The following is a 23,936-nucleotide window of genomic DNA, read 5'->3' as shown; positions in this document are numbered from 1 at the left end:
AATGCAGTTCATAAACTTTCATCAATTAATCGCTTGTGAAAAAGGTGGGGTAAATTTTAGCATTTTACAGACATGGAAGCTGAGGCATTGAGTGGTGAGAGTGACTTCCCCAAGATCCCATGGTTAGTCAGTGGCAGAGCTGAGGATAGAATACAAGGCTCCATATACCCAGTCCTCTACTCTAACCAATAGCCTGCATGGCATCCAACTTTGACATGCATTTGAAGATGCTGGCTTCCTCTGATGACATTTAACTAATTTTCAGGGCCCTTGTGCCCATTACTGTGATCCGTCTCTTCTTCCCCCTTGCTGAAAATGTTATCCTTGTGTCCTGTTGCTGTACCTACGTAAATATTGTGGCACAAGGTGTATTGCATGCACATTTCCCTACCGTTTGAAGGGTGATGCAACATTTAAGCTTTTGTGACGTTCCCCTGGTGTTATCCAGACCGGTGATCTGCTAGGTCACTCCAATCCTTGACTCTGGGAGCCAGACTTACCCTGCTCTGCTGTGAGAACCCCCACTCCTGGGCTGTTCACACACAGTGTCTGGCATGTCAACTGCTCCCAGCTACTTGCAACTGAATGAAACTAGCCAATATCTTCGGTCCCAGACACAAACCTAGGAACGTCTGTCTTCCAGTGTCCAGTTATGCCCATTGGACACTGCTAGGGTGACCATAAGTTCTGATTTTATAGGGACAGTCCTGATTTTTGGATCTTTTTCTTATATAGGCTCCTATTACCCCCCCACTCCCGTCCCGATTTTTCAGATTTGCTGTCTGATCACCCTAGACACTGCAAGCTTATATGACTTTGTCAATTTAACAAAGAAATTGATATGTACCAGGCTTGTTATCCCAAGGGGAGTCTCTGACACGCTTCAAACCAAACACACTGCTTCAGGCACAATAAACAAACTAATTTATTAACTACAAAGATAGATTTCAAGTGGTATTAAGTGATAGGCAAAAAGTCAGAGTGGTTACCAAAATAAAATAAAATATAAGCACGCAGTATAAACTCTCAACCCTATTAGACTGGGCAGCAACTAGATTAAGCAGTCCCCTCCCCCACCCCCCACTGGATATTGCAGTCCTTAATATACAGGTTTGTTCCTTAAACCTGGGCCAGTCTCCTCTGTTGGAGTCTTGTCTTCTTCTCAGCATCTTGGTTGCTTGCAGCGAAGGTGGGAGCAGGAGAAGGGCCCAGTATGTGTCCACTCTGTCTGTTTTATACCCTCAGTCCATGTGCTTGGGGAGCACAAGTCCAGGCATGCCATGGGGGCGTTGCTGAATCTCTCCAAGCAAGGTTGAGCAGTTCCCCTGGTGAGGCCTCATGCAGGTGAGTCATTGAACTATAGCTCCCTTGCTGGATAATGGCTGTTGATGGGTTGTTTGACACCCCACTCAGGTGTTGGTTACTTTCCTTGCTGTTGCCTCTGGGGAGCTAATATCTCTCCCGGCGACAAAATAAAACCATCCCCAATGAGGAGGGGTAGCTTTGTTGCCAAGAACACGTCTCCCGCCGACAAAGTGCTGTCCACACTGGCGCTTTTGGTCATTAAAACTTTTGTTGTTTTTCTCACACCCTTGAGCAACAAAAGTTTTAACAACGAAAGTGCAGTGTAGACCAGCTTGCTTTGGCTTGGAGTTAGAAGATGCCTGTTTTAGATATGGCTGGAACTTCATAAAAAGCAACCACTCTGATAAGATTCCAGCCTAATGTTGGAAATCTTTGAGGAGTGCCCTATTTTAAGCAAGATCTTAGGAGCCTGTGAGATTTCAGCACCATAAATCTCAAATCAGTTCGACGATTTGGCCTCAAACCTAGTTGATATCTGGACCCAAACTTTCTCCTCAGTTGGTCTCTACTGCACAGCAGCTGTTTTGTTATGCTGTTTTCTCTATGGTTGGAAGAAAAGCCCCACAGCAACTCAGTGGTAGATCCAAAACTAGAATTCACATTTACTTGCTCCCAGAGCTTGCTTTAGACACAAGGCCATCCTAACCCTCCAGTAAACAGACAACACATTGGAGAATTTATACATAACAACAGGTGCTTGCTTTCCCCTACATATCCAAGAGCTCTGTACAAAGGGTCCTTTATAAGAGATCCTTGACTTATTCTCATTTTAAAGGAATAAAAGACACCAAACTGAGATATAAACACAGAGAAAGAGAGATTTTAGGAGCAACTATTTTCCAGCATTTCATTTAATAGTCCCATTCACTCAGTTATAACTTTGGAATGGCACATTTTTGAAAATTCCAAGATCATCATAAATTCCATTTTACTGAAATAAACAACAAAGTGCCAAAAGGTTGATGAATTATCACCGGCTGCATGGTAGGGTAGGATGACAGGAGGGAGGCGTGAGACAGCTAGAATGTCTCCAACGTGCCACTTCTTCTCTATGCTGCTACTTGTCTTCTGCTTCAGAAATGCAGCTTATTAATACCCTAGTGAAAAATGAGCTCAGGTAATTCCAACTATGAGCACACTCTCAATCCTGCTGGCACAAATGTTTCCCCTCCATGTCCATAGCTCAATCACACACAGGCTTACTCATATCTTCACCACACACATCACTACTACCCAGCAACATCAGCCTGTGGTTTGTCTGCTGTTGGATGTTCCCTAGTCCCACTCAACTGGCTGTGCAATTACAGCACCCTCAGGTACATATCTCTGGTTCTTGAGCAGCAAAGATTTGGACTATTGTCGCAACACACGTGTTTACCAGGATTCAAGCTATGTCACACTTCAGGGGGGTGGGGAGGAGAAGGTGGTAGTTTGCCCGAACTCCAACCACAGAACAGAGTCTCTCCACACTCCCCAACTCTACCTACAGTCCCAGAATGGGATTTTTCTTCTAATATGGGAGTTCTCAGTAGTCTCCGGAGTTAGTGCCCCACTGAGATGAAGGGGCAGGAGACTGTGTGCCCCAGAGTTATTGTTTCAAGAAGGCAACACTGCACCATTTCTCATTTGTAAGGCTACACTCACAATGGTAAGGGCTAGAAACGTAGGGCTTGTCTACATGCACTCTAGATAGGTGTGATTTCTAAAAGTGCACTAACCTCTTGTACATTAATTGGTCCCTGTTTGGCGTGCACTAAAGGTTCCTTTTACCAGGGCCGTTCGTCACTTCTGGGACCAGCTCCATCACTTCCGGGATTGACTGCTCTGGCCAATCACGCCAGCCCGTGGGGTCCCCCAAAGCGTGGGGCCCAGAGTGGTTGCCCTGATTCGCCGTACTGTTTCAAAGAGCACTATGTTAAAGTGCACAAACACGGTCAACATCTAAATGACAGAAAATTCCAGAGACACGGATGGGGCAATCAGAGCAGAGCTGGGTCTGGTTCAGGACGATCTCTTAGTCCAGAGATTTAATCAAATAGCTTTCTTCTCTGGAACCACGCACATCTGATCCCTTACTCAACAGTCCTCAGATGGTGTTTTGGGAACCCACAGTGCTGGGGGAAGCAGATCCAAGCATATAGCTACAAGTGACAGAAGGAGGAATGTTGTGCCGTTGCGGAACACAGTAGGAAAAAGTATTTTCATATCCAAAATGACACTGTGCACACTGTGTCTAACATACCAGCTACATTCAGCAGGATGGGACTTGTAGTGCTGCCAAGTTTACCAGTGGGAACATCCTGACATTTAACTAAATTTACAAGAAGAGCTCAGAAAAAGGAGTTATAAAAAAGGTACAGCTCCCCCTGCTTACCTTGCTGACATTATTTTACCATGACGGTGTCTTACATGAACTGGTCCTGCCATTGTACCCATAGCAAAACCAATGCATTACAATGGAAAGTTCAGTCCCCTCTTGGTGCAACTATCATGGCAAAACAACTTTAATAGTAAATGGGCATGTGGAGAGAAACATGGAGGTTTTAAATGAGATGGGTCAAGCCCAGAACTCTGGACAGGACTATCCCCAAACTTTGGTGGAAAAGGGATGGCAGTTGAAATCTGGATCTGGTATTGAATTTTTGCATCGTGGCCTCATCTCTACTTGAGCCATTCACTTTCCTTTCAATTTTCACAAAAGTTCAGCATCTCTAACAGTTCTTTAAGATCTGCTGTCAGCGGCCACTTGTAACAAATCACTTTGCTTAAAATCATTTGAACTATATGCTATTGTAGTTTGAATGCTCTTTAGCAATAAGGGATTCTGTCTCAGGGATTTTGTGTTTTGTTTAGGATTTCAGGACACACTGTATTAGCAATTATTAGTTACAGCAATAAAAAGGGTATTTTGTTTTGGGAAAGAGTTATATATATCCGTGTCCTTTATTGTTTCCTTAACAACCCTGGAAACGTTTACCTCAGAAAGAACACACCAAGTGGGCAATCATAAGGTTATTATAGCAGCATCCCAAACCCCATTTTTCAGGGTAACAGACCCTCACTTTCTTTCCTCTTGCTCCTGCTCCTAATGTATTTAAAGAACCTCTTGTTATTGCCTTTTATGCAGGGCCGGCTCCAGACCCCAGCGCGCCAAGCACGCGCTTGGGGCGGCGTGCCACAGGAGGGTGGCAGGCGGCTCCTGTGGACCTCCCGCAGGCGTGCCTGTGGAGGGTCCGTTGGTCCCGCGGCTTCGGTGGAGCATCCGCAGGCACGCCTGCGGGAGGTCCACCGGAGCCGCGGGACCAGCGGACCCTCTGCAGACACGTCTGCAGGAGGTCCACCAGAGCCGCGGGACCGGTGACCGCCAGAGCGCCCCCCGCTGCGTGCCGCCCTGCTTGGGGCGGCGCAATTCCTAGAGCCGCCCCTGCTTTTATGTCACTTGCTAGGTGTAACTCATTTCGTGCCTTAGCCGTTCTGATTTTGTCCCTACATGCTTGTGCTGTTCTTTTGTATTCATCCATAGAAATTTGTCCATGTTTCCACTTTTTCTAGGATTCCTCTTTGATTTTTAAGTAATCAAAGAGCTCCTGATGGAGCCATATTGGCCTCTTACTATTCTTCCAATCTTGCCTTTGCCTGCGGATAGTCTGCAGTTGTGCCTTTAATATTGTCTCCTTGAGAAACTGCCAGCTCTCCTGAATTACTTTTTTCCTTAGATTTTCTTCCCATGGGACCTTATCTATCAGTTCTCTGAGTTTATTAAAGTCTGCTTTTTTTAAGTCCCTTGTCCTTATTCTGCTGCTCCCACACCTTCCTTTCCTTAGAAATCATGAAATCCTCATTTCATGATCACTGTCACTCAAACTGCCTTCCACCTTCAGATTTGCTACCAATTCCGCCCTGTTAATCAGAATCCAGTCTAAAATGGCTGTCGCCCTAGTTAATTCCTCCACTTTCTGGAACAAAACTCCCGCCCGAACTGCCAAAACAAAACAAAAAGCCGCTTGGACTCCCGCCCGAACTGATGAAGTGGAAAAAAAAGCGCTCCTCCTGCCGCGCACCCCCAAGGATCCTCTTGCGCACCCCACTTTGGAGACCACTGTGCTAGAGGACATGCTGTGTGTCTCTGAAGATGTTTATTGTGAGCTCGTCGATCTTAATTGAAGGTGCAGTGGTGTTGAAGCTTTATCAAAGATGTCCTTTCACCAAAATGTCATTAGTCATTGAAGTTAACAAAACCAAAGGCCCAGATCCTCCCCCGAGGCCATGTGCCAAGCATGTTGGAAGTGACTTTAAGTCACACTGATACTTCCCCTGACCCAGAGACCAAATGCAGACAAGTCTTTGCCCCATCCACTCCCTCTACCCTATGAGCACAGAGGGGGAAGGGCAGGAGTCAGTGCATCTGCTCTAAGCCACCCAAGAATCCACTAGGGATTCTTCAAGGTGCTGGTTAAGACAGGTTTAGGGTAGCTTTACTCTGCAGGAGTGACATAAAGCAGATAAAGCAGGGCCCAGGATGTGGCTCCTAATTTACAGAATGCTCTGGGATGCCTCAGGTGTGAAAGGAAGTTTATAAATGCAAGATACATTTTTAATATTATCAACATTACCTACCTACCAGCTTGATCTGTGTTAGTTTGGAGAGCGGTCTGTAAGTGTCTCCAGACATTCAAAAAGAGGGAATAATTTATTTATTTTAAACACACACACACACACACACAGAGTTTCATTCTGGAATTCATTTCTCTCTCAGGCTATCTTGGCAACAAGCATTGCCACTGGATACGTCTGAAAAACTGGGCAATAAAAGGCAAAACTACTCATTTTTATGTCATTTCATCACACACTCAAACCTGAGCTCTTGAGGCTGGAAAAAAAATCACCATATTTGATTAATTTTTGTCTTAAAAACAAAAATTTCCTCAAATTTCTTTCCTCAAAGAAAATTAAGCTGTTCCTGAACAATCTGGGTCCCATTGGATGAGTCAGGTGGCTTTGAAATTAAAGTTCTATTTTAGGGGACGTTTGGGATTTCAAAATAGCTGTTCAATTTTGCAGAAAAGGAGCACTTGAGGAGATACAAAATCACCTAAAACGAAACAGCAAACAATCATTGTGCAAGAGTCATGGAGCAAAACATTCATCAGTTTGTGACCTCTGTTGCCATGTTTCCAAAACCAAGATTTCAGTCCTACAAACTGCTTCATCTGGGTATACCTCTGCATTTGAATCTATGCAGCTTTGTGTTCAACAGCCTGTATGCTTGGAACAGTTTCCAGAATTGAGGCTGGATTTTTAAAGATTTAGCTAGCGATAGGAGTTAGGCTTGAGCTTTTGAAAATCCCACCAGGCGCCTATCTGCACCTTTAGGCCTGTAGATACCTTCAAACCCTGTCCCTAAGAGTGAGTCTGATCTCATTTACTCTAGTGAGGAGGAACTTGCTTGAAAGCAACAGAGTTGAGAGTTTGGCTGGTTTAAGTGAGATTTTCCCAGATTCAGCTACATAAAGCCTGTGTGACTCCACAAGGTCAACGTGGTTACATGGGATTGATTCCAGTGGTAACCGAGAAGACAGTTTACCCTTTTGCCCCTGTTATAATGTGTCTTTCTTAGGTGGATGGAGTGGACCCGAACAGTTAATACTGTACTTAAACAGAATCATCCCCCCCACCTCCTTGTATGGACTCCTTCCATCGATAGTCTGGCTATATTCACTTTGGCTGAGGTTCAGGGGTTATTCCGGGAAAATGCAAAAGCATCCACAAAACCCATATCAGATTTATTATTCACGTAGTTTGCCTTTATTTTTATTTACTGAAGGCTTTAAATAAAACCAAATCATCAGTCCAGAGAGCTGCCCAGCTTCCCCAGTCTTTCATGGAAAATGGAAATAACCAGCTGTGTCAGTAAAACGCTAGCCAGGTGGCATCCTTCAGGCAAACTTAATATCAAGTCTACAGTGTAATTATTATGGGATTTACTGTATTTCTCTGACACCGGCTTTTCGCTGTGGATTCTTGAAGAGACACTCTCCAATTCTTTCTTGTTTGCATTTCTTTTATCCCCTCCCATCCCTGTGTTTTGTGCAATATATTCTAGCTTGAATATAACATTTTTTGTACTGCTGTTTTCTCCCTCTCCTCTGTTACTTATGGAAGCCCAGCCCGTGGGCCTTCCCTTAAAGAGTTGGCCATCAAGGGTGAAAATCATCCCCGTGCAGAGGCCCAAAACAAGGTCTTTGCATGTATTCTGAGAATTTTAATGGGATGTAAGTGATGCCTAAGCTTTGTCCTAAGCCTCTGCACAAGGTATAATTTCACAAGTTGAGCCCATTTTGCGATGAATAATCATTCCCAAACCAATCCTGATGGCTGAGAACTTGTTCATAGTTCATACGCATTTGCTGAATAGTTTGGACAAATAATTTTCAACCAATGCATTGTTCATCAAGTGCTGAATTTGATTAGATGGCATTCATTTTACATACTGTACAACTAGTCACCTAACTTGTATAGTATTGTTTCACTTCTTTGGCTGAATCTTCTTGAACATGAGGATAATGAATGACTAGTGAAGTTCCGTAATGAATTCTCAAATAGCTAGTTGTTTTGTGCTCACATTTGTGGAACATTTGGGATTTGTAAACAGCAGGTCAGATACTTGGCTTGTATAGATCACAGTTTCATTGACGTCTGCAGTGCTATACTGATTTATACCAGCTGGGGATGTCACTTTTTAAAAAAAAATTACTGATGCAAGTGAGTATACAAGGTGTTTTACAGTGATTCCAGCTATTTGTGTAGCAGAACTTTGAATCCCTCCATTGGCTTCCCCTCTGATAGGGTATCAAATATAAGCTTCATAACCTGCCCCTCCCTATTTATACTCCTGTGTCAAACTTCATGTCTCCTCTGCTCCATAAATGCTCCCAACCTACTCTACCTGTTTATCAAATTCTCTCGCACTGACCTCCATGCCTTCTTCCATATGGCCACCTATGCTTGGTACATCCTCCTTGCATTTATTTGCAAGGCCCATACCCAATCCACATTTAAATGCCTCTTAGAGACCTACTTCTATTATATGGTCTCTATAGTGAGTCTCGTTGATTTGTATCAAAATTGCCTTCCTATTGTTATTCCTCTTCCTCCGACTTCTGTACTTAGATTGTGAGGTTCTTGGAGCAGAGATGGTTCTTCTGAAGTGTTTGGAAAGCACCTAGCAAGTGCTGCTGCTACTAATTTTACAACCATAGCCCTGCCCACAATATTTCTCCAACCAGAGTAAAGCATATTCGTAAGTATTTGTAGGACTGGAGTCAAGTGTAATAAAAAGACTGGACACATTTATACCATTATGTTTTGCTGCGTATTCAAAAACATTTTTAAAAGCTTTGGTATTTTTTATCAGTCTATAAATCAAATTTTCATTGATGGCATCCAGTGAAACTTCTGGAAGCCAGTTATGTACTGTTGGAATCTTTTCTGATTTCCAGTGCCTTGTGATACACAAAATTGCTCAAGAAAAAAAGAACAGGCAGTGTAATGGTGGTTTGCTCCTTTACAGGCTAGATGGACTGCCGCCTGTTAGTAAGCAGGCACACCTGAGCAGGGAGAAGGTGATTTCCCTATAAGGCCAGCAGGAAGTTGCAGAGGTGGGAGATGCTCAGGGAGATCAGAGACTCCTGGGTCTTGGTTGGGACAGACTAGAAGCAGGAAAGGCCTGGGAGGAGCCCTGATAAGAGGGTGAATGCATGGACTAGAGAAGACTTTATTTTGAACTGTTTTTGGGTGAAATGATAGAAAACTCCATAGGAGAAATAAAAGACTCCAGCCAGGTAGGAGTGAGAGTGGCCTGCCACAGGAGGGAAGAGCTACAGCAAATAGACTTGGGGGGAAACAGAAGCCCCAGAACTGAGGTTTTTCTCCTGTATGATGTCAGTACATTAGATCCTAGATGAAGAGCAGGACACTCATTGATATGCAGACAGCTGTTTGTGAAAAGAATAATCTTCCAGCAGGAAACCCAGCAGAACTAGTGGAGAATTTTCATTCTCTTCCCAGACTTGAATGACCATTTGTTGTCTCTTCCCCCACCACTACTTTTGTGGTTTTACATAGTTCCACGGTATATTTATGTCAGTGTTACTTCAACTCCAACATGACATATTTATTTGAAGTCTAATAAAGATCATGAATCAGAACTAATGTTGAACTTTAAACTGTATTTATTTATTATGTTAGGGTAAAATTTACCTGCATCCAGACAGACAGTATTAGGTGTATGCAACAGGTTAGTGAGACCTGAGTCCTATTTGAAGGTTTACAGGATGCATAGGCCTTGTGTTTGCCCTTTGGCCAGAGATTAGTTTAATCCTTAAAGCGCAAGAATGCTGCCATTTTTTCAATAGAAATCATAGAATATCAGGGCTGGAAGGGACCTCAAGAGGTCATCTAGTCCAACCCCCTGCTCAAAGCAGGACCAAACTCCAGGCAGATTTTTGCCCCAGATCCCTAAATGGCCCCCTCAAGGGCCACTCATAACGGTGGGTTTAGCAGGACAATGCTCAAACCACTGAGCTATCCCTCCCCCAGATGTGTTTCCCATACATGTTTTCATGATGGATTTAAGCATATGTGCACATGCTTTCCTGAAACAAGCATAGGCTCTGTGGCCCCCCCGCCGATATAAATGATGGCGGTGCCTGCCATGCCCCAAAAGTCAGTGGTTTAAAAGTGAAAACAGCCAGAAACAGTGCCTACAGCTTAAGCTACACAATTTACAAGATCCATTTTATACTTCATTATACAGTATTATATTTTCATGATGTTGTGGGTATGGGTATAATATTTTCCTGAATTCTTTGTGGAAGTCTGAATTAGGTTCCAATTCCTGAGAAAGGTGTGTGCAAGAAACAAAGAGAGGCCCAGGCCTCAGAAGAGAGACAGAGGCCAGAGGCCAGAGGAGGAGTTGAGAGGAGGGGGAGCTGGGGGAGCTGGAGAGAGCCAGACCCCCAGGGACCCTCCCACCTCCCACCTGGCTGGGGGTTCTGAGAAACCAGAGTTCTCTGTGCTCCAACCCCACCCCCTGAAACTCTCTAATAAACCTTCTTCTGGCTGACTGTCTCTGCTGTGCTGACTGACTGTGTGCAGCGACTCTGGGTTGCCCAGGACCAGCCTGGGCAGAGCCACTGGAGACTCTTGGCACAAAAGCTGGATGCAGCTGGCAGACTGGGTCAGACCAGGAAGGTGTAAGGCAGGAAGGTGTGGGCTGAGAGAGAGAGAGGAGAGAGAGGGAGAGTCAGAGAGTGCAGACTATGGAGATATGGAGATGTTCCTGAGGACGCCATTCCTCCACCCACACCGTGCACCCACAGACAGGCAGAAGTCAGGCACAGGCTCCTCCTCCTCCTCCAGGCAGGACTTCCACCTGCCTATGAGGCCACTCTCTCTCTTCAGTCAGCACCTTGGGGCAGCCTTTGGAAGAAAAAAATCTAAAGAAGCCAAAATGAGGCATCCTGACCCTGCCCTGAATTTTGAGGTTGAGAAGTTGAGGAGCTGGGGTGGCAGGTGCTGGGGTGGGAGGTGGGGGGGGTGGGCATCATGGGGGGCTGGGCAGCAACTGTGGAGGCTGCATGCTGCCAGAGAGGTACTCAGGGAGGGGTTGGGCAGTTGAGGGGGGGGGAGCAGAGTGGGGGGAGAGGGGGGGGGCAGGAGTGGACAGGAGGGGGGGGGGGGGGGAGCAGGGGCAGGGCAAGGCAGAGGGGGCCCAGCCGCAGGGGAGAGGGCAAGGAGTCTAAGAGGCAGAGGGCAGGGAGGGCCTGGGGTGGCAGGGTGGGGGGGGGGTGGGGGAGGGGGGGGGGGGACAGAGGGACAAGGGGGGCTTAGGGGAGGAGGCTGAGGGGCCAAGGGGGGGGGGGGGGGCAGGGGGGAGGGGGGGGGGTGGTGGGAACACCAGTGGGGGGCTATAGAGGGGGTGAGAGGGGGGGGGGGGGGGGGGGGGGGTCTGGGGGGAGGGCAATCAGCGACAGAGGCTGGGGAAACAAGACCAATGTGAATTCCTTCATGTACACTGACTTTCCATTAGTGGTTTCTGATACCTCTCAAACCAAACCACGTAAACAGGACTAATGGAAAGGACAAACATAAAGGGGATATTTCATTTAATGAGTTGCATTAAGATAGTGGGTCTCGCGCTGTAGTCTGGGAGTCATCAATGTTGCCTGATGCCTTTCTTGTGGTCTGTGGAATAAAATATTTTGAATCCAGATGTACAAGAAAGTGTGCCTAGGCCACAAGCCTAGTTTCACTGTTAAGAAGAAATGAGGAAAATTAGGAACACAATTCCAAAGAATGGGAAGGGAATTAAGGAAACAAAACAAGACATTAAAAGATGGAAGCCAGCGCTGGATAGATTGTTGATTTTGAAATAGTCCAATTGTTTAAACAAGTTAAGGCATATTACAAATCTTGTTTTGAGACAGAAAACAATACATTCAGGGTTACACAAGAATTGCTTTAGTACTTATTTTGATTTTAATCTTTTACATTTAGTTTTGTATCTAAGGCCTGATCTACACTGCGGGGGCGGGATCAATCTAAGACACACAACTTCAGCTACGAGAATAGCATAGCTGAAGTCGACGTATCTTAGATCAAATTAAAATTATTTACTTTGCGTTCTCACGGCGTGCCGCGGCTCCCCCATCAACTTTGCTTGCGCCTCTCGCTGAGCTGGAGTTCAGCAGTCGACGGGAGAGTGATCGGGAATCGACTTATCGTGTCTACGCTACACGCGATAAATTGATCCCCGATAGATCGATCGCTACCCGCCGATAATACCCTTAATAACAGCAGAGGCACAATCCTGCAGCCCTACTCATGCAAACACTTCTTACTCAGAAAGTCCTATTGACTTCCGTGGGACCATTTCTAGGAGTACAGACCACTCACATGAATATGATTTGCATGATCAGGCTCTTGGCCTTGTCCCATAATCTCCTTCTCTGCTCAGCACAGTTTTAATATGGCTGATACTTCTTGTGGTGTTGCTGCTTGTGGTGTGTCTACAACCAGCCAGCCAGTGGCAAACGTTGGAGACTGTCGCTCTTTCTCTATCCATATTCATCGTTGGTACCAAAGTGCATCATGAAATCAGTGATGAGACCCAACCTCTGGGCACAACAAATCACACACAAGATAAACTATTAATCCTAAATGAGAAACAGTATTGACAGCTGGTGAATATCTATTGTAAGTGAACAAACTGGCATAGAGTGCAAGTGGGTTATTATTTCTTAAGCGTATATTAGTTCATTTTAACATATGTCTTGGTATGATAAGATGCACTGGCATGCAACAACGCCTCTTGACTTGCCCCACTGAACCCCAATTAACCTCAAGACACAGAATCAGATATATAGTTTGTGGATATCCAGATAACGCAAAAAAATTAACAAAAAACCCCAAAATAATACTTTGATGGAGTGTTTGCAGGTACACAAAATGCCTAATGAACCACAGCTTGCTCACGAATGGAGGTCAGATTCAAACCATGGCTGATTTCAAGTGCATCTGAGATGAACCTTTCACACAGTTCTCATGAGAAGGTTGGTGTCAAAAGAAGAACAAATTTTAGCAATAAAGACAGGATTGACTTTATTGCCACTCATGGTTCTCTAGAGTAGAAGTTTCTTACATTACCCCTGGAGTCCAGATATTGCAAAACTCCTTCTGTTCCCCCACCCCTTTTTTAAAAAAAAAACTAAAGCATTCGATTGTAAAATCCAAGATCAGAGGTGAAGAACACAAAGTCAAGATGGCCAGCAAAAGAGCATTTCCCATCACTTAGCTTAATATTCTTATTATAATCATTGGGGAACTGGCAAGCAGGTCCTTAATTGTCACCCATGGTGCCTGGATGCCATAGGGATGGGTGCACTAGAAATACACAGAGACATAGAATAGAATGGGCTCTAATCATGTAAATGTTAGAAGCAGCTATTTTGGGCTCTGCCATCAAGTGTAATCTGCAAGAAAACATGGATTCTTGCTGCCAATTTGTACTGCAGTTTCTAAAACCAGGAAGAGTGAAGTAGGTTGCTGGTAATTCTCACTAGCACAAATTCCTCACATCCCAACTGCTTGTGACCAACAGAAGTCCATAAGGAGGAACATAGAAGAAAGTACAAATATATTTAATGGGCATTAATGAGCCCTCTGGAGCTGGGATCTTGTTCTGCCTACTACAGAGATAGCAGCCATTGGCATCTCAGATGCTGGCTGAGAATCCAAGCTTCCTCTGTGTCTGGAGATGTTCCAAGCCAGGTAATTTATTGAGGTCTCTATCTACTTTTTAAAAAGACTGAAAACAAAATTATAGGGAATCCAACTAGAAAATGCAAATATCGAAAGTGGGATAAACAAATACCCCAGAATATTCTCATTGGAGAATAATGTAGCTATGTCTTTCCATTAGCACTCATATTTACATGGCTAGGACCTGTTCTCTTCTCTCTTTATTCCAAGACAAAACTACAATAAAATGGGAGTTAAATTTGAGGGTACGTACCCATAATTTAAGATTAAAACTTTACAGGTATATTGTATTTATCCCCAAAATACACATTATAAACCAATACATTGTTAGTTAACAAAAAAAATTGAGAGAAATCCAAGCATGTTAAGGTATGGAAGAGCAGTTAAGGCACCGAAACAGACATAACTCTGCCTTACAGAGACGCCCTGCAATAACAATACAATTATGATTGATACATACTAGTGTTTGTGGTCTCAGCTTATATTAAATTGATTTTATAGACACATTAGGTATCAATTGTTGCAAACATCGAGGAGCTAATTCTGTTCCTCGCCTCTGGTCTCTATATGCTGTTTCATGTCTGTCACTTGCATTTCAAGGGTGACACCAACACATTTCCTCTGTCACCCACTCATTCTTCAAGACACTCAATACTCACACTTGGAGATTGAAATGGCCACATGCTCTGGGTCCTATCCCAAAAGAACTGGGGGGATAAAGGGAGAAGAGAGAACTTTGGGGAGAGATTTGGACAGAGACGTGAAGGGGGGAGTGAGAGTGAGAGATACAAAAACAATTCCGTTATGAAAAGAAAGGTAAAGACCATGGAAAGGACATATTAGAGAGAGTTTTCTGGCAGGAAACGTAGAACAGGAAAAAATAAAGGAAATAAGAGGGGAAAAATAAGGGATGTTGTTAAAAAAAAAGTGCAAGAGAAATCCTGGCCCCATTGAAGTCAATAGGAGTTTTGTCAAAAAGTTGTAGAAAGTTTATTTCACCCAAGATTTTTAATTAGTGAATTAAGTGATTTAACAGTGATTTTGCTATTTCAAGGACAAAATAACAATCTGAGAATATCTCCAGAATGCCTCTCCCTGCCCCCCGAGAGTTACACATCCCACCCACATCTTGTTTTGGAAAGCGTGACAGGTATTTTGATTAATTTTAGTTTGAATCTGTAACTTCCCAGTCCTTCCTCTACTTCCTATGCTGAGGATGAGGCTTGGAAACACCTGCTAGTGACACATGAGTCACAACAGTGTCCCAGTGGAGGCCTCTCTGGGCCACTGCGCTAAGTAAAGGCATTTATTACCAACTATCTATTACTACGTGTAGTACATATGAAGGCATGTGATGCTGAATAGATTTTATTGGCAAGAGATTGCAGTGATTACATTAGCCGGAGTGGTGGAACCACGAGTGAGATAAATATATCCCTCATGAAGGGGCAATACACATTTGTTAATATGCCCAACCTACCATTTAATTTGTTTGCACCATGGATTTGTCTTCTCCTGTTACACTTTTTATGCTTTTCTGAATCGCCTTCTGCTTCCCCCAACCCCACAACACACACACACCACACCTGAAGGGTGTTGGTTACTATGGAAACAAAGATGTCATTGGTCTGGGCAGAACTTTGACATCCACAACTGCAGAAGGAGTGCAATTTATGCAACCATTTTGTAATTGATATCATGATTCGAGATGGGGATGGGGTGATTATGTTGCCCAGGCATGTGCTCCACTCACACTGCAAACTGCTGGGCCACATTCCACACTGATTCACACGAATGCAACTCCATTGGCTTCACTGGGTAGCACAGGGCATAAGTCACTGCAGAATTTTGCCCATCGTGTTCTGTTCTAATATAGCTGAAAAATTGCTTTGACAACTAAATAAGCTTCCTTGTTTATAACCAGCTTTTAACGGACTCAGCTGCATTATGAAGCTTTGCAAAGAGATTACTTTGTCCAGGACTGAGCATATACGCTCTGAGCATGAACAATTCAGCATGATGAGCTGCATGATTCACAGAGCTGTGCAGTCTTCCTGCCTTTAAGGTGTCTACTTTGATTTGTGCTGCATGTTTTCTAGTCTTCAATATCTTTTTAAATTTTTGTTGGATCTTTCGGATTAGTCTCTAAAACTTTCCTATGTGGTCTTGGGAGAATTTTCAATCCATTCTGCATTCTGTATACAAAACCATGAACTAAGAGAGTCCATTTAAAATAGTTCTTGAGTGTGCGTGTCTTGGAATTACTATCTCATTCTTGCCCTAAACTATTAATTAGTATTTGAATTATTACGGTCATACTAAGAGACTTCAACTGGGATCAGAGCTTGTTGTTTTACGTGAGTGATCATTGTTCTAATCAATACAAAATTATCCGCATTTAATCCACGATCCTGCAAGCAGCCTCACGCAAACGGACCCCTGGGCACAGCCCGTCTCTCTGCAGAGTCTTGTGAGTCCATGTCAATAAAAGGGGCTGCTTACAGGATCAGGACCTTTTACTGGAATTTGAGTGAGTTATGTAAGCCATGTTGACTGTCTTCTTTAATGGGGCTTGTCTCAGCAGCTCGGGTGGTCTCTCCTCTCTAGATGAGCTGGCCCTGTGTGGTTGCATGCTTCTAGCCACAGCTTGTTTACAAGTTAAATTAATTCAATTGCATGCTGTGTTCTATCTTCTGGCGTAGCACAGATTTATGGCACTTTCCTCTGGCTTTGACAAACTTTGCTTCCCCCTTCCTTGGCTTTACAAACATGCGGGATTCACGCTGATATTTATACTATAAGGTCCAACATGAAGACGACTAAGGGCATGATCCTGCATCAGCTAAAGTCAATGGCAAAATTCCTGTTGACTTTGCTGAGCGCAGGAGTGGGCATTTAATTTGATTGCGCTGGGCTGAAAACCTAACTTAGAGATACCATTGGGGATTGTGATCGAGTGATGACCCCAGAATTTGGCCTTCATGTGTCTTCTGTGCCATCAATTTTTCCTCAGTCCATACTCTCGCAAAACTTTAATTTGCAATGAGTCCTGCATTTGTGTTGATCATTATTTTAATAGTTCTGGAGATATGAGCCTTCTTCTTGCAGACAAATTTGACATTTGTCAGACAAACTTCTCTCTTATCCCGTAAGTCAAAACCGTGCCTCATTTCAGATAATTCGAAGAACATTTTTTAAATTTATTTGTAAGAAAGTATAAAAAATAAATAAACAAGCAAACAAATAAAGGGGAAGACTTCTTAGCAGGTCGGTATTTGAAAACATAACAACCCTATTTGCTCCTTCTCATATTCCTAACGTGCACGTTTCACAAAAACTGTCAGATTGTGTGCTAATTTGATGAATACATATTTAACGATCCACAATGTGTCTGTATCTTCTTTGTACTTGCCTAGTTCACTTAACTAGTGAATTCCTGATTCTTTCATCCTTACAGAAAACATGGATTCTTGCTCACTACCAATATTGTGCGAATGGTGATACAAAGGTATACGCAATAGCCAGGGGGCTAATGGGGAAAGTTAGAGCAAAGTTTCTCAGACTGACACATCTTTGTTTTGTTCTACAAAACTGGCTTAGGGGGAAGTTTTGGGATTTTGCAAGTTCAATTGGGGAAGTTTGTGAGATACTTAGAAACTCTGTACATTTCCATGGCAAATTCTCGCTTCAACCCTTGTAAACTTGGCTGAATCATCAAATGTGCATCTGAATCATTGTGCAATCTGCACTGCTTCATGATAAGTAGGAAAACTACAGTGCAGCTGAGAACAATTCTGTCTAACTCAGCAAGATGCCATTTGTTTTTATGCACCATTATTCGACACCGAAATTAAAAAAATAATTTTGCAAGAAGCTAGTAAGAAAAAGATAGCTGAGGTTTACAAGGAGGAAGTAACTTGCTTGGGGGTTGGGTGTCCAGATAGAAAGAGATATTTGCACAGTAATGGAGAGGAAATGAGAAGTCAGTTGCATGGGTGAAGTTAAAGAAGTAAATAAAAAACAGTTTTGTGCATCATGAGGCTTTTTCTTCCCTTTCCAGTAAGGAGACAATAGGCTCATCCACTCTGTGAATAGAAACAGTACCATGTGTCCTGGGAGTCCAAACAAAGCTAACCAATGCTGCTGGAAGGAGGAGGAGGATTTAAGAGGAAGACTTGTTTGATGGATAAGGCTCTGGACTGGCCTTGAAGAGACTGGTATATAATGCCTGGCTCAGCCACTGACTTTTGTTCAATCTTTGTTGACCTTTGTTCCACATCTTCATTAACGATCTGGATGATGGGATGGATTGCACCCTCAGCAAGTTTGTGGATGACACTAAACTTGGGGGAGAGGTAGATATGCTGGAGGGTAGGGATGGGGTCCAGAGTGATCTAGACAAGTTGGAGAATTGGGCTAAAAGAAATCTGATGAGGTTCAACAAGGACAAGTGCCGAGTCCTGCACTTATGACGAAAGAATCCCATGCACTGCTACAGGCTGGGGCTAAGCAGCAGTTCTGCAGAAAAGGACCTGGGGATTACAGTGGACGAGAAGCTGGGTATGAGTCAACAGTGTGCCCTTGTTGCCAAGAAGGTTAATGGCACATTGGGCTACATTAGTAGGAGCACTGCCAGCAGATTGAGGGAAGTGATTATTTAGTACTGGTGAGGCCACATCTGGAGTACTGTGTCCAGTTTTGGGCCCCCCACTACAGAAAGGATGTGGACAAATTGGAGAGAGTCCAGCAGAGGGCAACAAAAATGATTAGGGAGCTGGGGCACATGACTTACGAGGAGAGGCTGAGGGAACTGGGCTTGTTTAGTCTGCAGAAGAGAAGAGTGAGGCTGGATTTGATAGCAGCCTTCAACTACCTGAGGAGGGGTTCCAAAGAGGATGGAGCTCGGCTGTTCTCAGTGGTGGCAGATGACAGAACAAGGAGCAATTGTCTCAAGTTGCAATGGGGGAGGTCTAGGTTGGATATTAGGAAACACTATTTCACTACGAGGGTGGTGAAGCACTGGAATGGGTTACCTAGGGAGGTGGTGGGATCTCCATCCTTAGAGGTTTTTAAGGCCCGGCTTGACAAAGCCCTGGCTGGTATGATTTAGTTGTGGCTGGTCCTGCTTAGAGCAGGGGGTTGGACTAGATGACCTCCTGAGGTCCCTTCCAACCCTAATCTTCTATGATTCTCTGTGAATTTGGGCAAGTTGCTTAATCACTTCATTGTAAAATATGGATAGTAATCTTTCCCTAACTCACAGGGGAGTTGTGAGGATAGATTCACTGAGGGTTGGGAGACCATATAAATAGAAGATTAGCTTGAATATTGAATACCAGCAATGAACTGCTCACAAATGATCTACAGACCAAGAATTATTGGGCAAATCCCTTTCTCTACATAATTCTGAATAAGGAATAAATTTGAGGAAGTTGCTAGCTGCCTCTCGGAACTTAATGAATAAGAAGAGGCAAAATTCATTGAGTAACATCTACATATTTGCTAGTGGTAAATTCTCGCCTCAGATCTGCATGACAGCTTACGGGCTTGATCCTGTTACTCCCTGCTGTTACTCACCTGAGTAAAAGGCTTTCAGGTTGGGCCCATCGATTCTCAAATTATGCTCTATTGACCTGCATTGAACTCTTGATAGACGGGAAGAGAATATTACTCCAAAAAGACATCTTATATTTCTTAATTTAAATAAAAAGGTCCAAAAACTTAATGCTGATGCTATTAACAAACTTATATGCTTTTTGGCATCTTTATTTTTACAGATCGCTCTGCTAGCAGAAAGCTTGTTCATGATGCTAGAGATCTTTGATACTTCTTGAAAAAAAATGGGCATGTTAGAAGCAGAATTAGGGGCCCAGTTTTAGATTAATTTATACTGATTAAGTCAGTGGTGTTGCACCAGTGTACGTGTGAGCAGAATCAGGCTTAATTCTGAGTACTCAGAAACAGGGCATGCAAGGCTGCATCCAGTGTGCTACCCAGCAGAATCAAGCAACTACAAAAGGGGAAGAGTTCAGAGGTTATTTTTATGGGTTCTTTAGTGTGGATGGTAAATGCCTTAAAGGTCTGATCAACTTTCCCTGAATTCTAGAAGTGGCTGCAGTGAAATCTACCTATTTGTTTAATTTTGGAAATCCTGAGGTTTAGGAATCTGTGTGTCATCCCAACTCTCCAGCTCGTCTGCAGAGACTCTGGCCTGCTACTAAGTGATCTTTGATAAGATTAATGTTTTAGAAAAGCAAAGCATGTGGGTATGACTCTCTCCCCCCATCATTGCCTTTTGTGGCATACTATGATATATTTTGTGCATGTATGAGTTGTCCTTGACTTGGAAATAGCAATAACAACGCCATAGAGATTTTTGGTCTTCATTCTTCTTCATCTGGTCATTTTTTGTATTTGTTGCTGGATTGCTACAGGTTATTCATCTACCAATTAAACTGCTTTTGGTAATTCAGGTAATTTGTACAACCTTCCCCTTTGTTGTCACTGCAGTAAAACACCTGGAGCCAGATCACAGCTGTGTGAGTCAATGTAGCTCCATTGACTCTGATGGAGTTACACCAATTTACAGCAGCTGAGAATCTAGACCATGATGTCAATAGGAATGCAGGGGAGTAATTGGGAGCAAAGATTGGGTTACTTTGTGATGGGGATTGGATTAAATTTATCTTGTAATGCACCTAGCACACCAGGCGAGCCTGTTTAGTCTGGCCAAATGCTAGCTGTGAATTGGGTATAGATGGATGAAGCAGGAATATTGGTAGCATTCTGGTCTGGACCAAAAAACATGCAGTCTATGATCAGTGAAATCTACTTTAGTAGGAGAAACAGGAGACACCAAAGAAGTCAGTGAATTGAGACAGCCAAATGACCATCCTTTTATCTTCTGGGAATTTGAACTCTCTAAAGATTGGGCATAAGATTAAAGTGATTTTCAGCAGGGTGGGTTTCAGATATTTGGTTGTGTGGTTTGTTATTTTTTTCTTCTTTGTCGTCTGTCTACAATCTAAGAAAAATTCCCAGGTTGGAGTCCATGTAAGTATCAGCTGTCTAAATCTGTAGATAAGTAGCATTAAGGCAGATCAGTACTTTCAAGAAACACTAAATGCTGGTATTTTGGGGTCTGATCCTACCAACATTTTTTAACTTGAGCCCTGCTATTGTCTGCAGTGGGCCTGCTCATTGTAGGAAGCACTAAGATTAGTATGATGTGTTTGCAAGATGGGACCCTGTGTTTGTAAAGTGTTTGGGGATCCTTCAATATAAAAGGCTCTGTTCTATGCAAATTTACAATGGTATCATTACCATACATACTTAATCTTACAAACATTGTGTGTTTGGGCTTCCAAAGTGCCCCACGCTGGCCTAACTGTGCCCCCATTAAAGTCAGTGGGAGAAAAATAAGCCAATACTGTGTCTATGAAAATCCCATATGTCAAGCCTGAATGGCTCCTAAGCACAGAACAGCTGCATGTCTGTTAAATTCCTTTTGAGGTTGCAGATTAGGGCCATATCCCTGCCTCCTCCTCTCCTCTCCCTGTCCCCTTTGTGGCATCACATGCTCTCGGGGAGAAAGGAGTTGTCAGGGCTGCAAATCTACCTGCTCCTTGCACAGACAGAGCAAATGGGAAAGAAGCTTCTTATTTCCCTCCACCCTGCAGTGTGCAACCACATATAGACCAGGAAGAATCTAATCTGGTCTATGTGTCTATATGGTCTAGCCACCGGGAAGCAGTTTGAAACCATTTCTCTGACTTTAATGAGATGGGAGAAACCAAAGGTGTCTCATGGGTAAGGGCAAAGTAGTAACAGACTCCACAATTCTCTAGTTTCAGACACACACAATGCAATTTTACACAACAAATTGCCACAACCCAAGTCATCTCTGCCAGCAGCAGCACACAAACATGTTTTGCATCCTCCGTGAGCAGGGCAGAAGTCCACATAATAAAGAAATGATTGGTGGGGAATCCCCATGGCCCCATGACAGGACAGCACTGGCTTTATTGCTAGTAGGATCTTTCAGCTCAGCACATCTTGCAGTGCTATAAACAGAAATTGCCTCTGGATATTTAGAACAAGGTGCAGTATTTAGTTATGGAACGGTGCTAATCTCTCCATAGTGAAGGTCAAAGTAAGCTTTCTATTATAAGCCCTGTTTACAACACACATACATCCCAGCCTCTAACTTCAGCAGAACAAAATCCATTGACATGCTCCAAGTGTGGTGCAAGGCCAGAGCAGGAGTTTGAGGCCAACTTGACAAGGCAATTCTGAGCTACGGGAGTTCAGAGCTAGAGCGTGCTTTTAAACTCAGCCCTGAGCAAGAATGGTATGGAGGCAGCATCACCGCAGGAGTAACCCCACCAGGCAGTGGGCATCTGACACACCTGTCTGAGGAAGAGTTCTCTCCCTGCTTCCCTCTTGCAGGGGGCAATAATTTGCTCCTGGGCTATTCCAACTGCAATTACACCACCTCCCCCGCACCCTATGCTGACCTCACCCCGAAATATTTTAAACACAAACATTGTGGCATTACAATGCCACTTAAGGCCATCACATTGCTCACTCTGTATGTTTCATCCTTTCCCCCTACCCTTTGTCTGGGTGACAGGGCTGAGCTTGCCACTGGTGCAGCCTAGAGGTCAGGTCACTGGGTCCCAGCTCTCCCCAGTGTCCCTTGGAGGACACCACGCCAACACTGTGATATGTCTCCCTTCCAGTAGGTAGCAATTCAACCCTCCAGCCAGGTCACCAGTCAAGTCCACCCCCATTATGGGGTAACCATGTCCAACAAAATGTATGTAGTCCAACATCCCAACAACAGAAAAGGTCTTCAGCCCCCCTCCAGGCCTCTGGGGGTTACGCACCCTTGTCTCAGGGCTTACATTGTTGCTATTCCCCCTTATCTCCGAGACGAGGGGTTTGTTCCCCCTCACAAGAGAGTGCTTGGTAGGCGAGCCCAGGCCTTGCCCCTTCACAGGGCTACAGCCCAGGGCCCTACAAAAGGCGTAAACACCAAAGCACACATCCCAGAGTGCTTTGAGGCTGCCTCCCTGGGCCACTTCCTACCACTTTATTCCATAGCATGGTCAAAAGCCCCACAGATGATCCAAGTTAGAGTGAAGGGTTACCTAGTGCTAGGGAAAGTTAGTCCCTCCTCTAGGGCCTGGGGAGGCTGCTACATGCAGCCCTCTCCCCTGCAGCAAGAACGCCTACTGCAGCCTTACTCAGGCAGCCCCAAACAAGCCTCTCCTACCTACCCCCGGGCTCTGTGTCTTTCTAGCTCTTCCTCCAGCTGGAGCAGGCTCTTCAGGTGGGCCCGGAACTGTTCCTTAACCCCTTCTGTCCCAGTGTAGGGTCAAGACACCCCATCACAGTCTGTCTTGTCTCTCTAGAGTGTAAGCTTTAAGGGGCAAGGCCTGTCTCTTGGCCCATGTCTGCCCAGTTCCTAACATAGTGGGGCCATGATCTTGCCTGGGACATCCAGGCACCCCTGTAATACAAATAATTATTAATAGGCCTCGATTTAATGTTACAGAGGGCAATTTATTAGATGTCATTAAACTTGAAATTTGATTTCCAGGACAGGGGGACTTTGGGGAAATGGTTGATGCAGCTCAGATGCTCTTTCTTTTATATAGCTTTTTTGTGTTCCTAGGGGCATGGGGTTATCTGTTGGCTTTGCTGACAAGTTTATTAGTAGCTGAGTGTAACACTCATTTCATTTTTACTGCACACATGGGGCCTGTTTCTCCAGTTGGTAAGATAAGATTTATGCCAGAGTAACTCTATGCCCATGCCATGCCATTTCTTTAGGTGAGATTGTTGCACAGAATGCTGGCTCTGTTGGCACCAGAAAGCTCCTCCTTACTTGAGGAACTCACATATTGCCCAGATCTGCCAGCTTTCTGGGCACTTCGTGGAAAGGGGCTGGAGCACAAATGCGAATCAGACTTAATGTCTTTGTATTGTTTAGATGAACTGAGATTGGTTTGTCAATAACAGCAAATAAATATATTACCTTTGACTGGAATTCACAACACTTACACCCAGCTCTGGAACTCGGCAGTGCACATGTAAGCAGAGCTGCTACACAGGGATGCCTGAATATCCCCTGGATGTTGCTGAAAGGGTCTCCATGCCAACCATGAGTAGACTGATGCAAAGGCAGCAACAGGCATGGGAAGGTGCCACAAGAACCACGTTTATGCACATACATTGGTTCCAGT

General features: G+C 44.1%; 1 long non-coding RNA gene across 5 annotated transcripts in view; it reads right to left on the bottom strand.

Annotated features, from left to right (window-relative positions):
* LOC120409075 overlaps positions 1-23,936 on the bottom strand; it is a 130,913-nt gene that overhangs the window by 4,312 nt on the left and 102,665 nt on the right. Inside the window, exon 3 of one of the 5 annotated variants that reach the window (XR_005601097.1) lies at positions 11,552-11,610. The exons of 3 other annotated variants lie outside the window; for them this stretch is intronic. This is a non-coding gene — a long non-coding RNA (uncharacterized LOC120409075). Of the gene's footprint in view, positions 1-11,551; positions 11,678-23,936 lie in introns of those variants that run through there. One more of the 5 variants, XR_005601096.1, reaches the window with a different exon arrangement.

The sequence above is a fragment of the Mauremys reevesii genome, linkage group 7 (genome assembly GCF_016161935.1).
Source record: "Mauremys reevesii isolate NIE-2019 linkage group 7, ASM1616193v1, whole genome shotgun sequence".
NCBI classification, from domain to species: Eukaryota; Metazoa; Chordata; order Testudines; family Geoemydidae; genus Mauremys; species Mauremys reevesii.
Note: the sequence above shows the minus strand (reverse complement) of the source record. Positions and strands in the feature narration are given on the sequence as shown.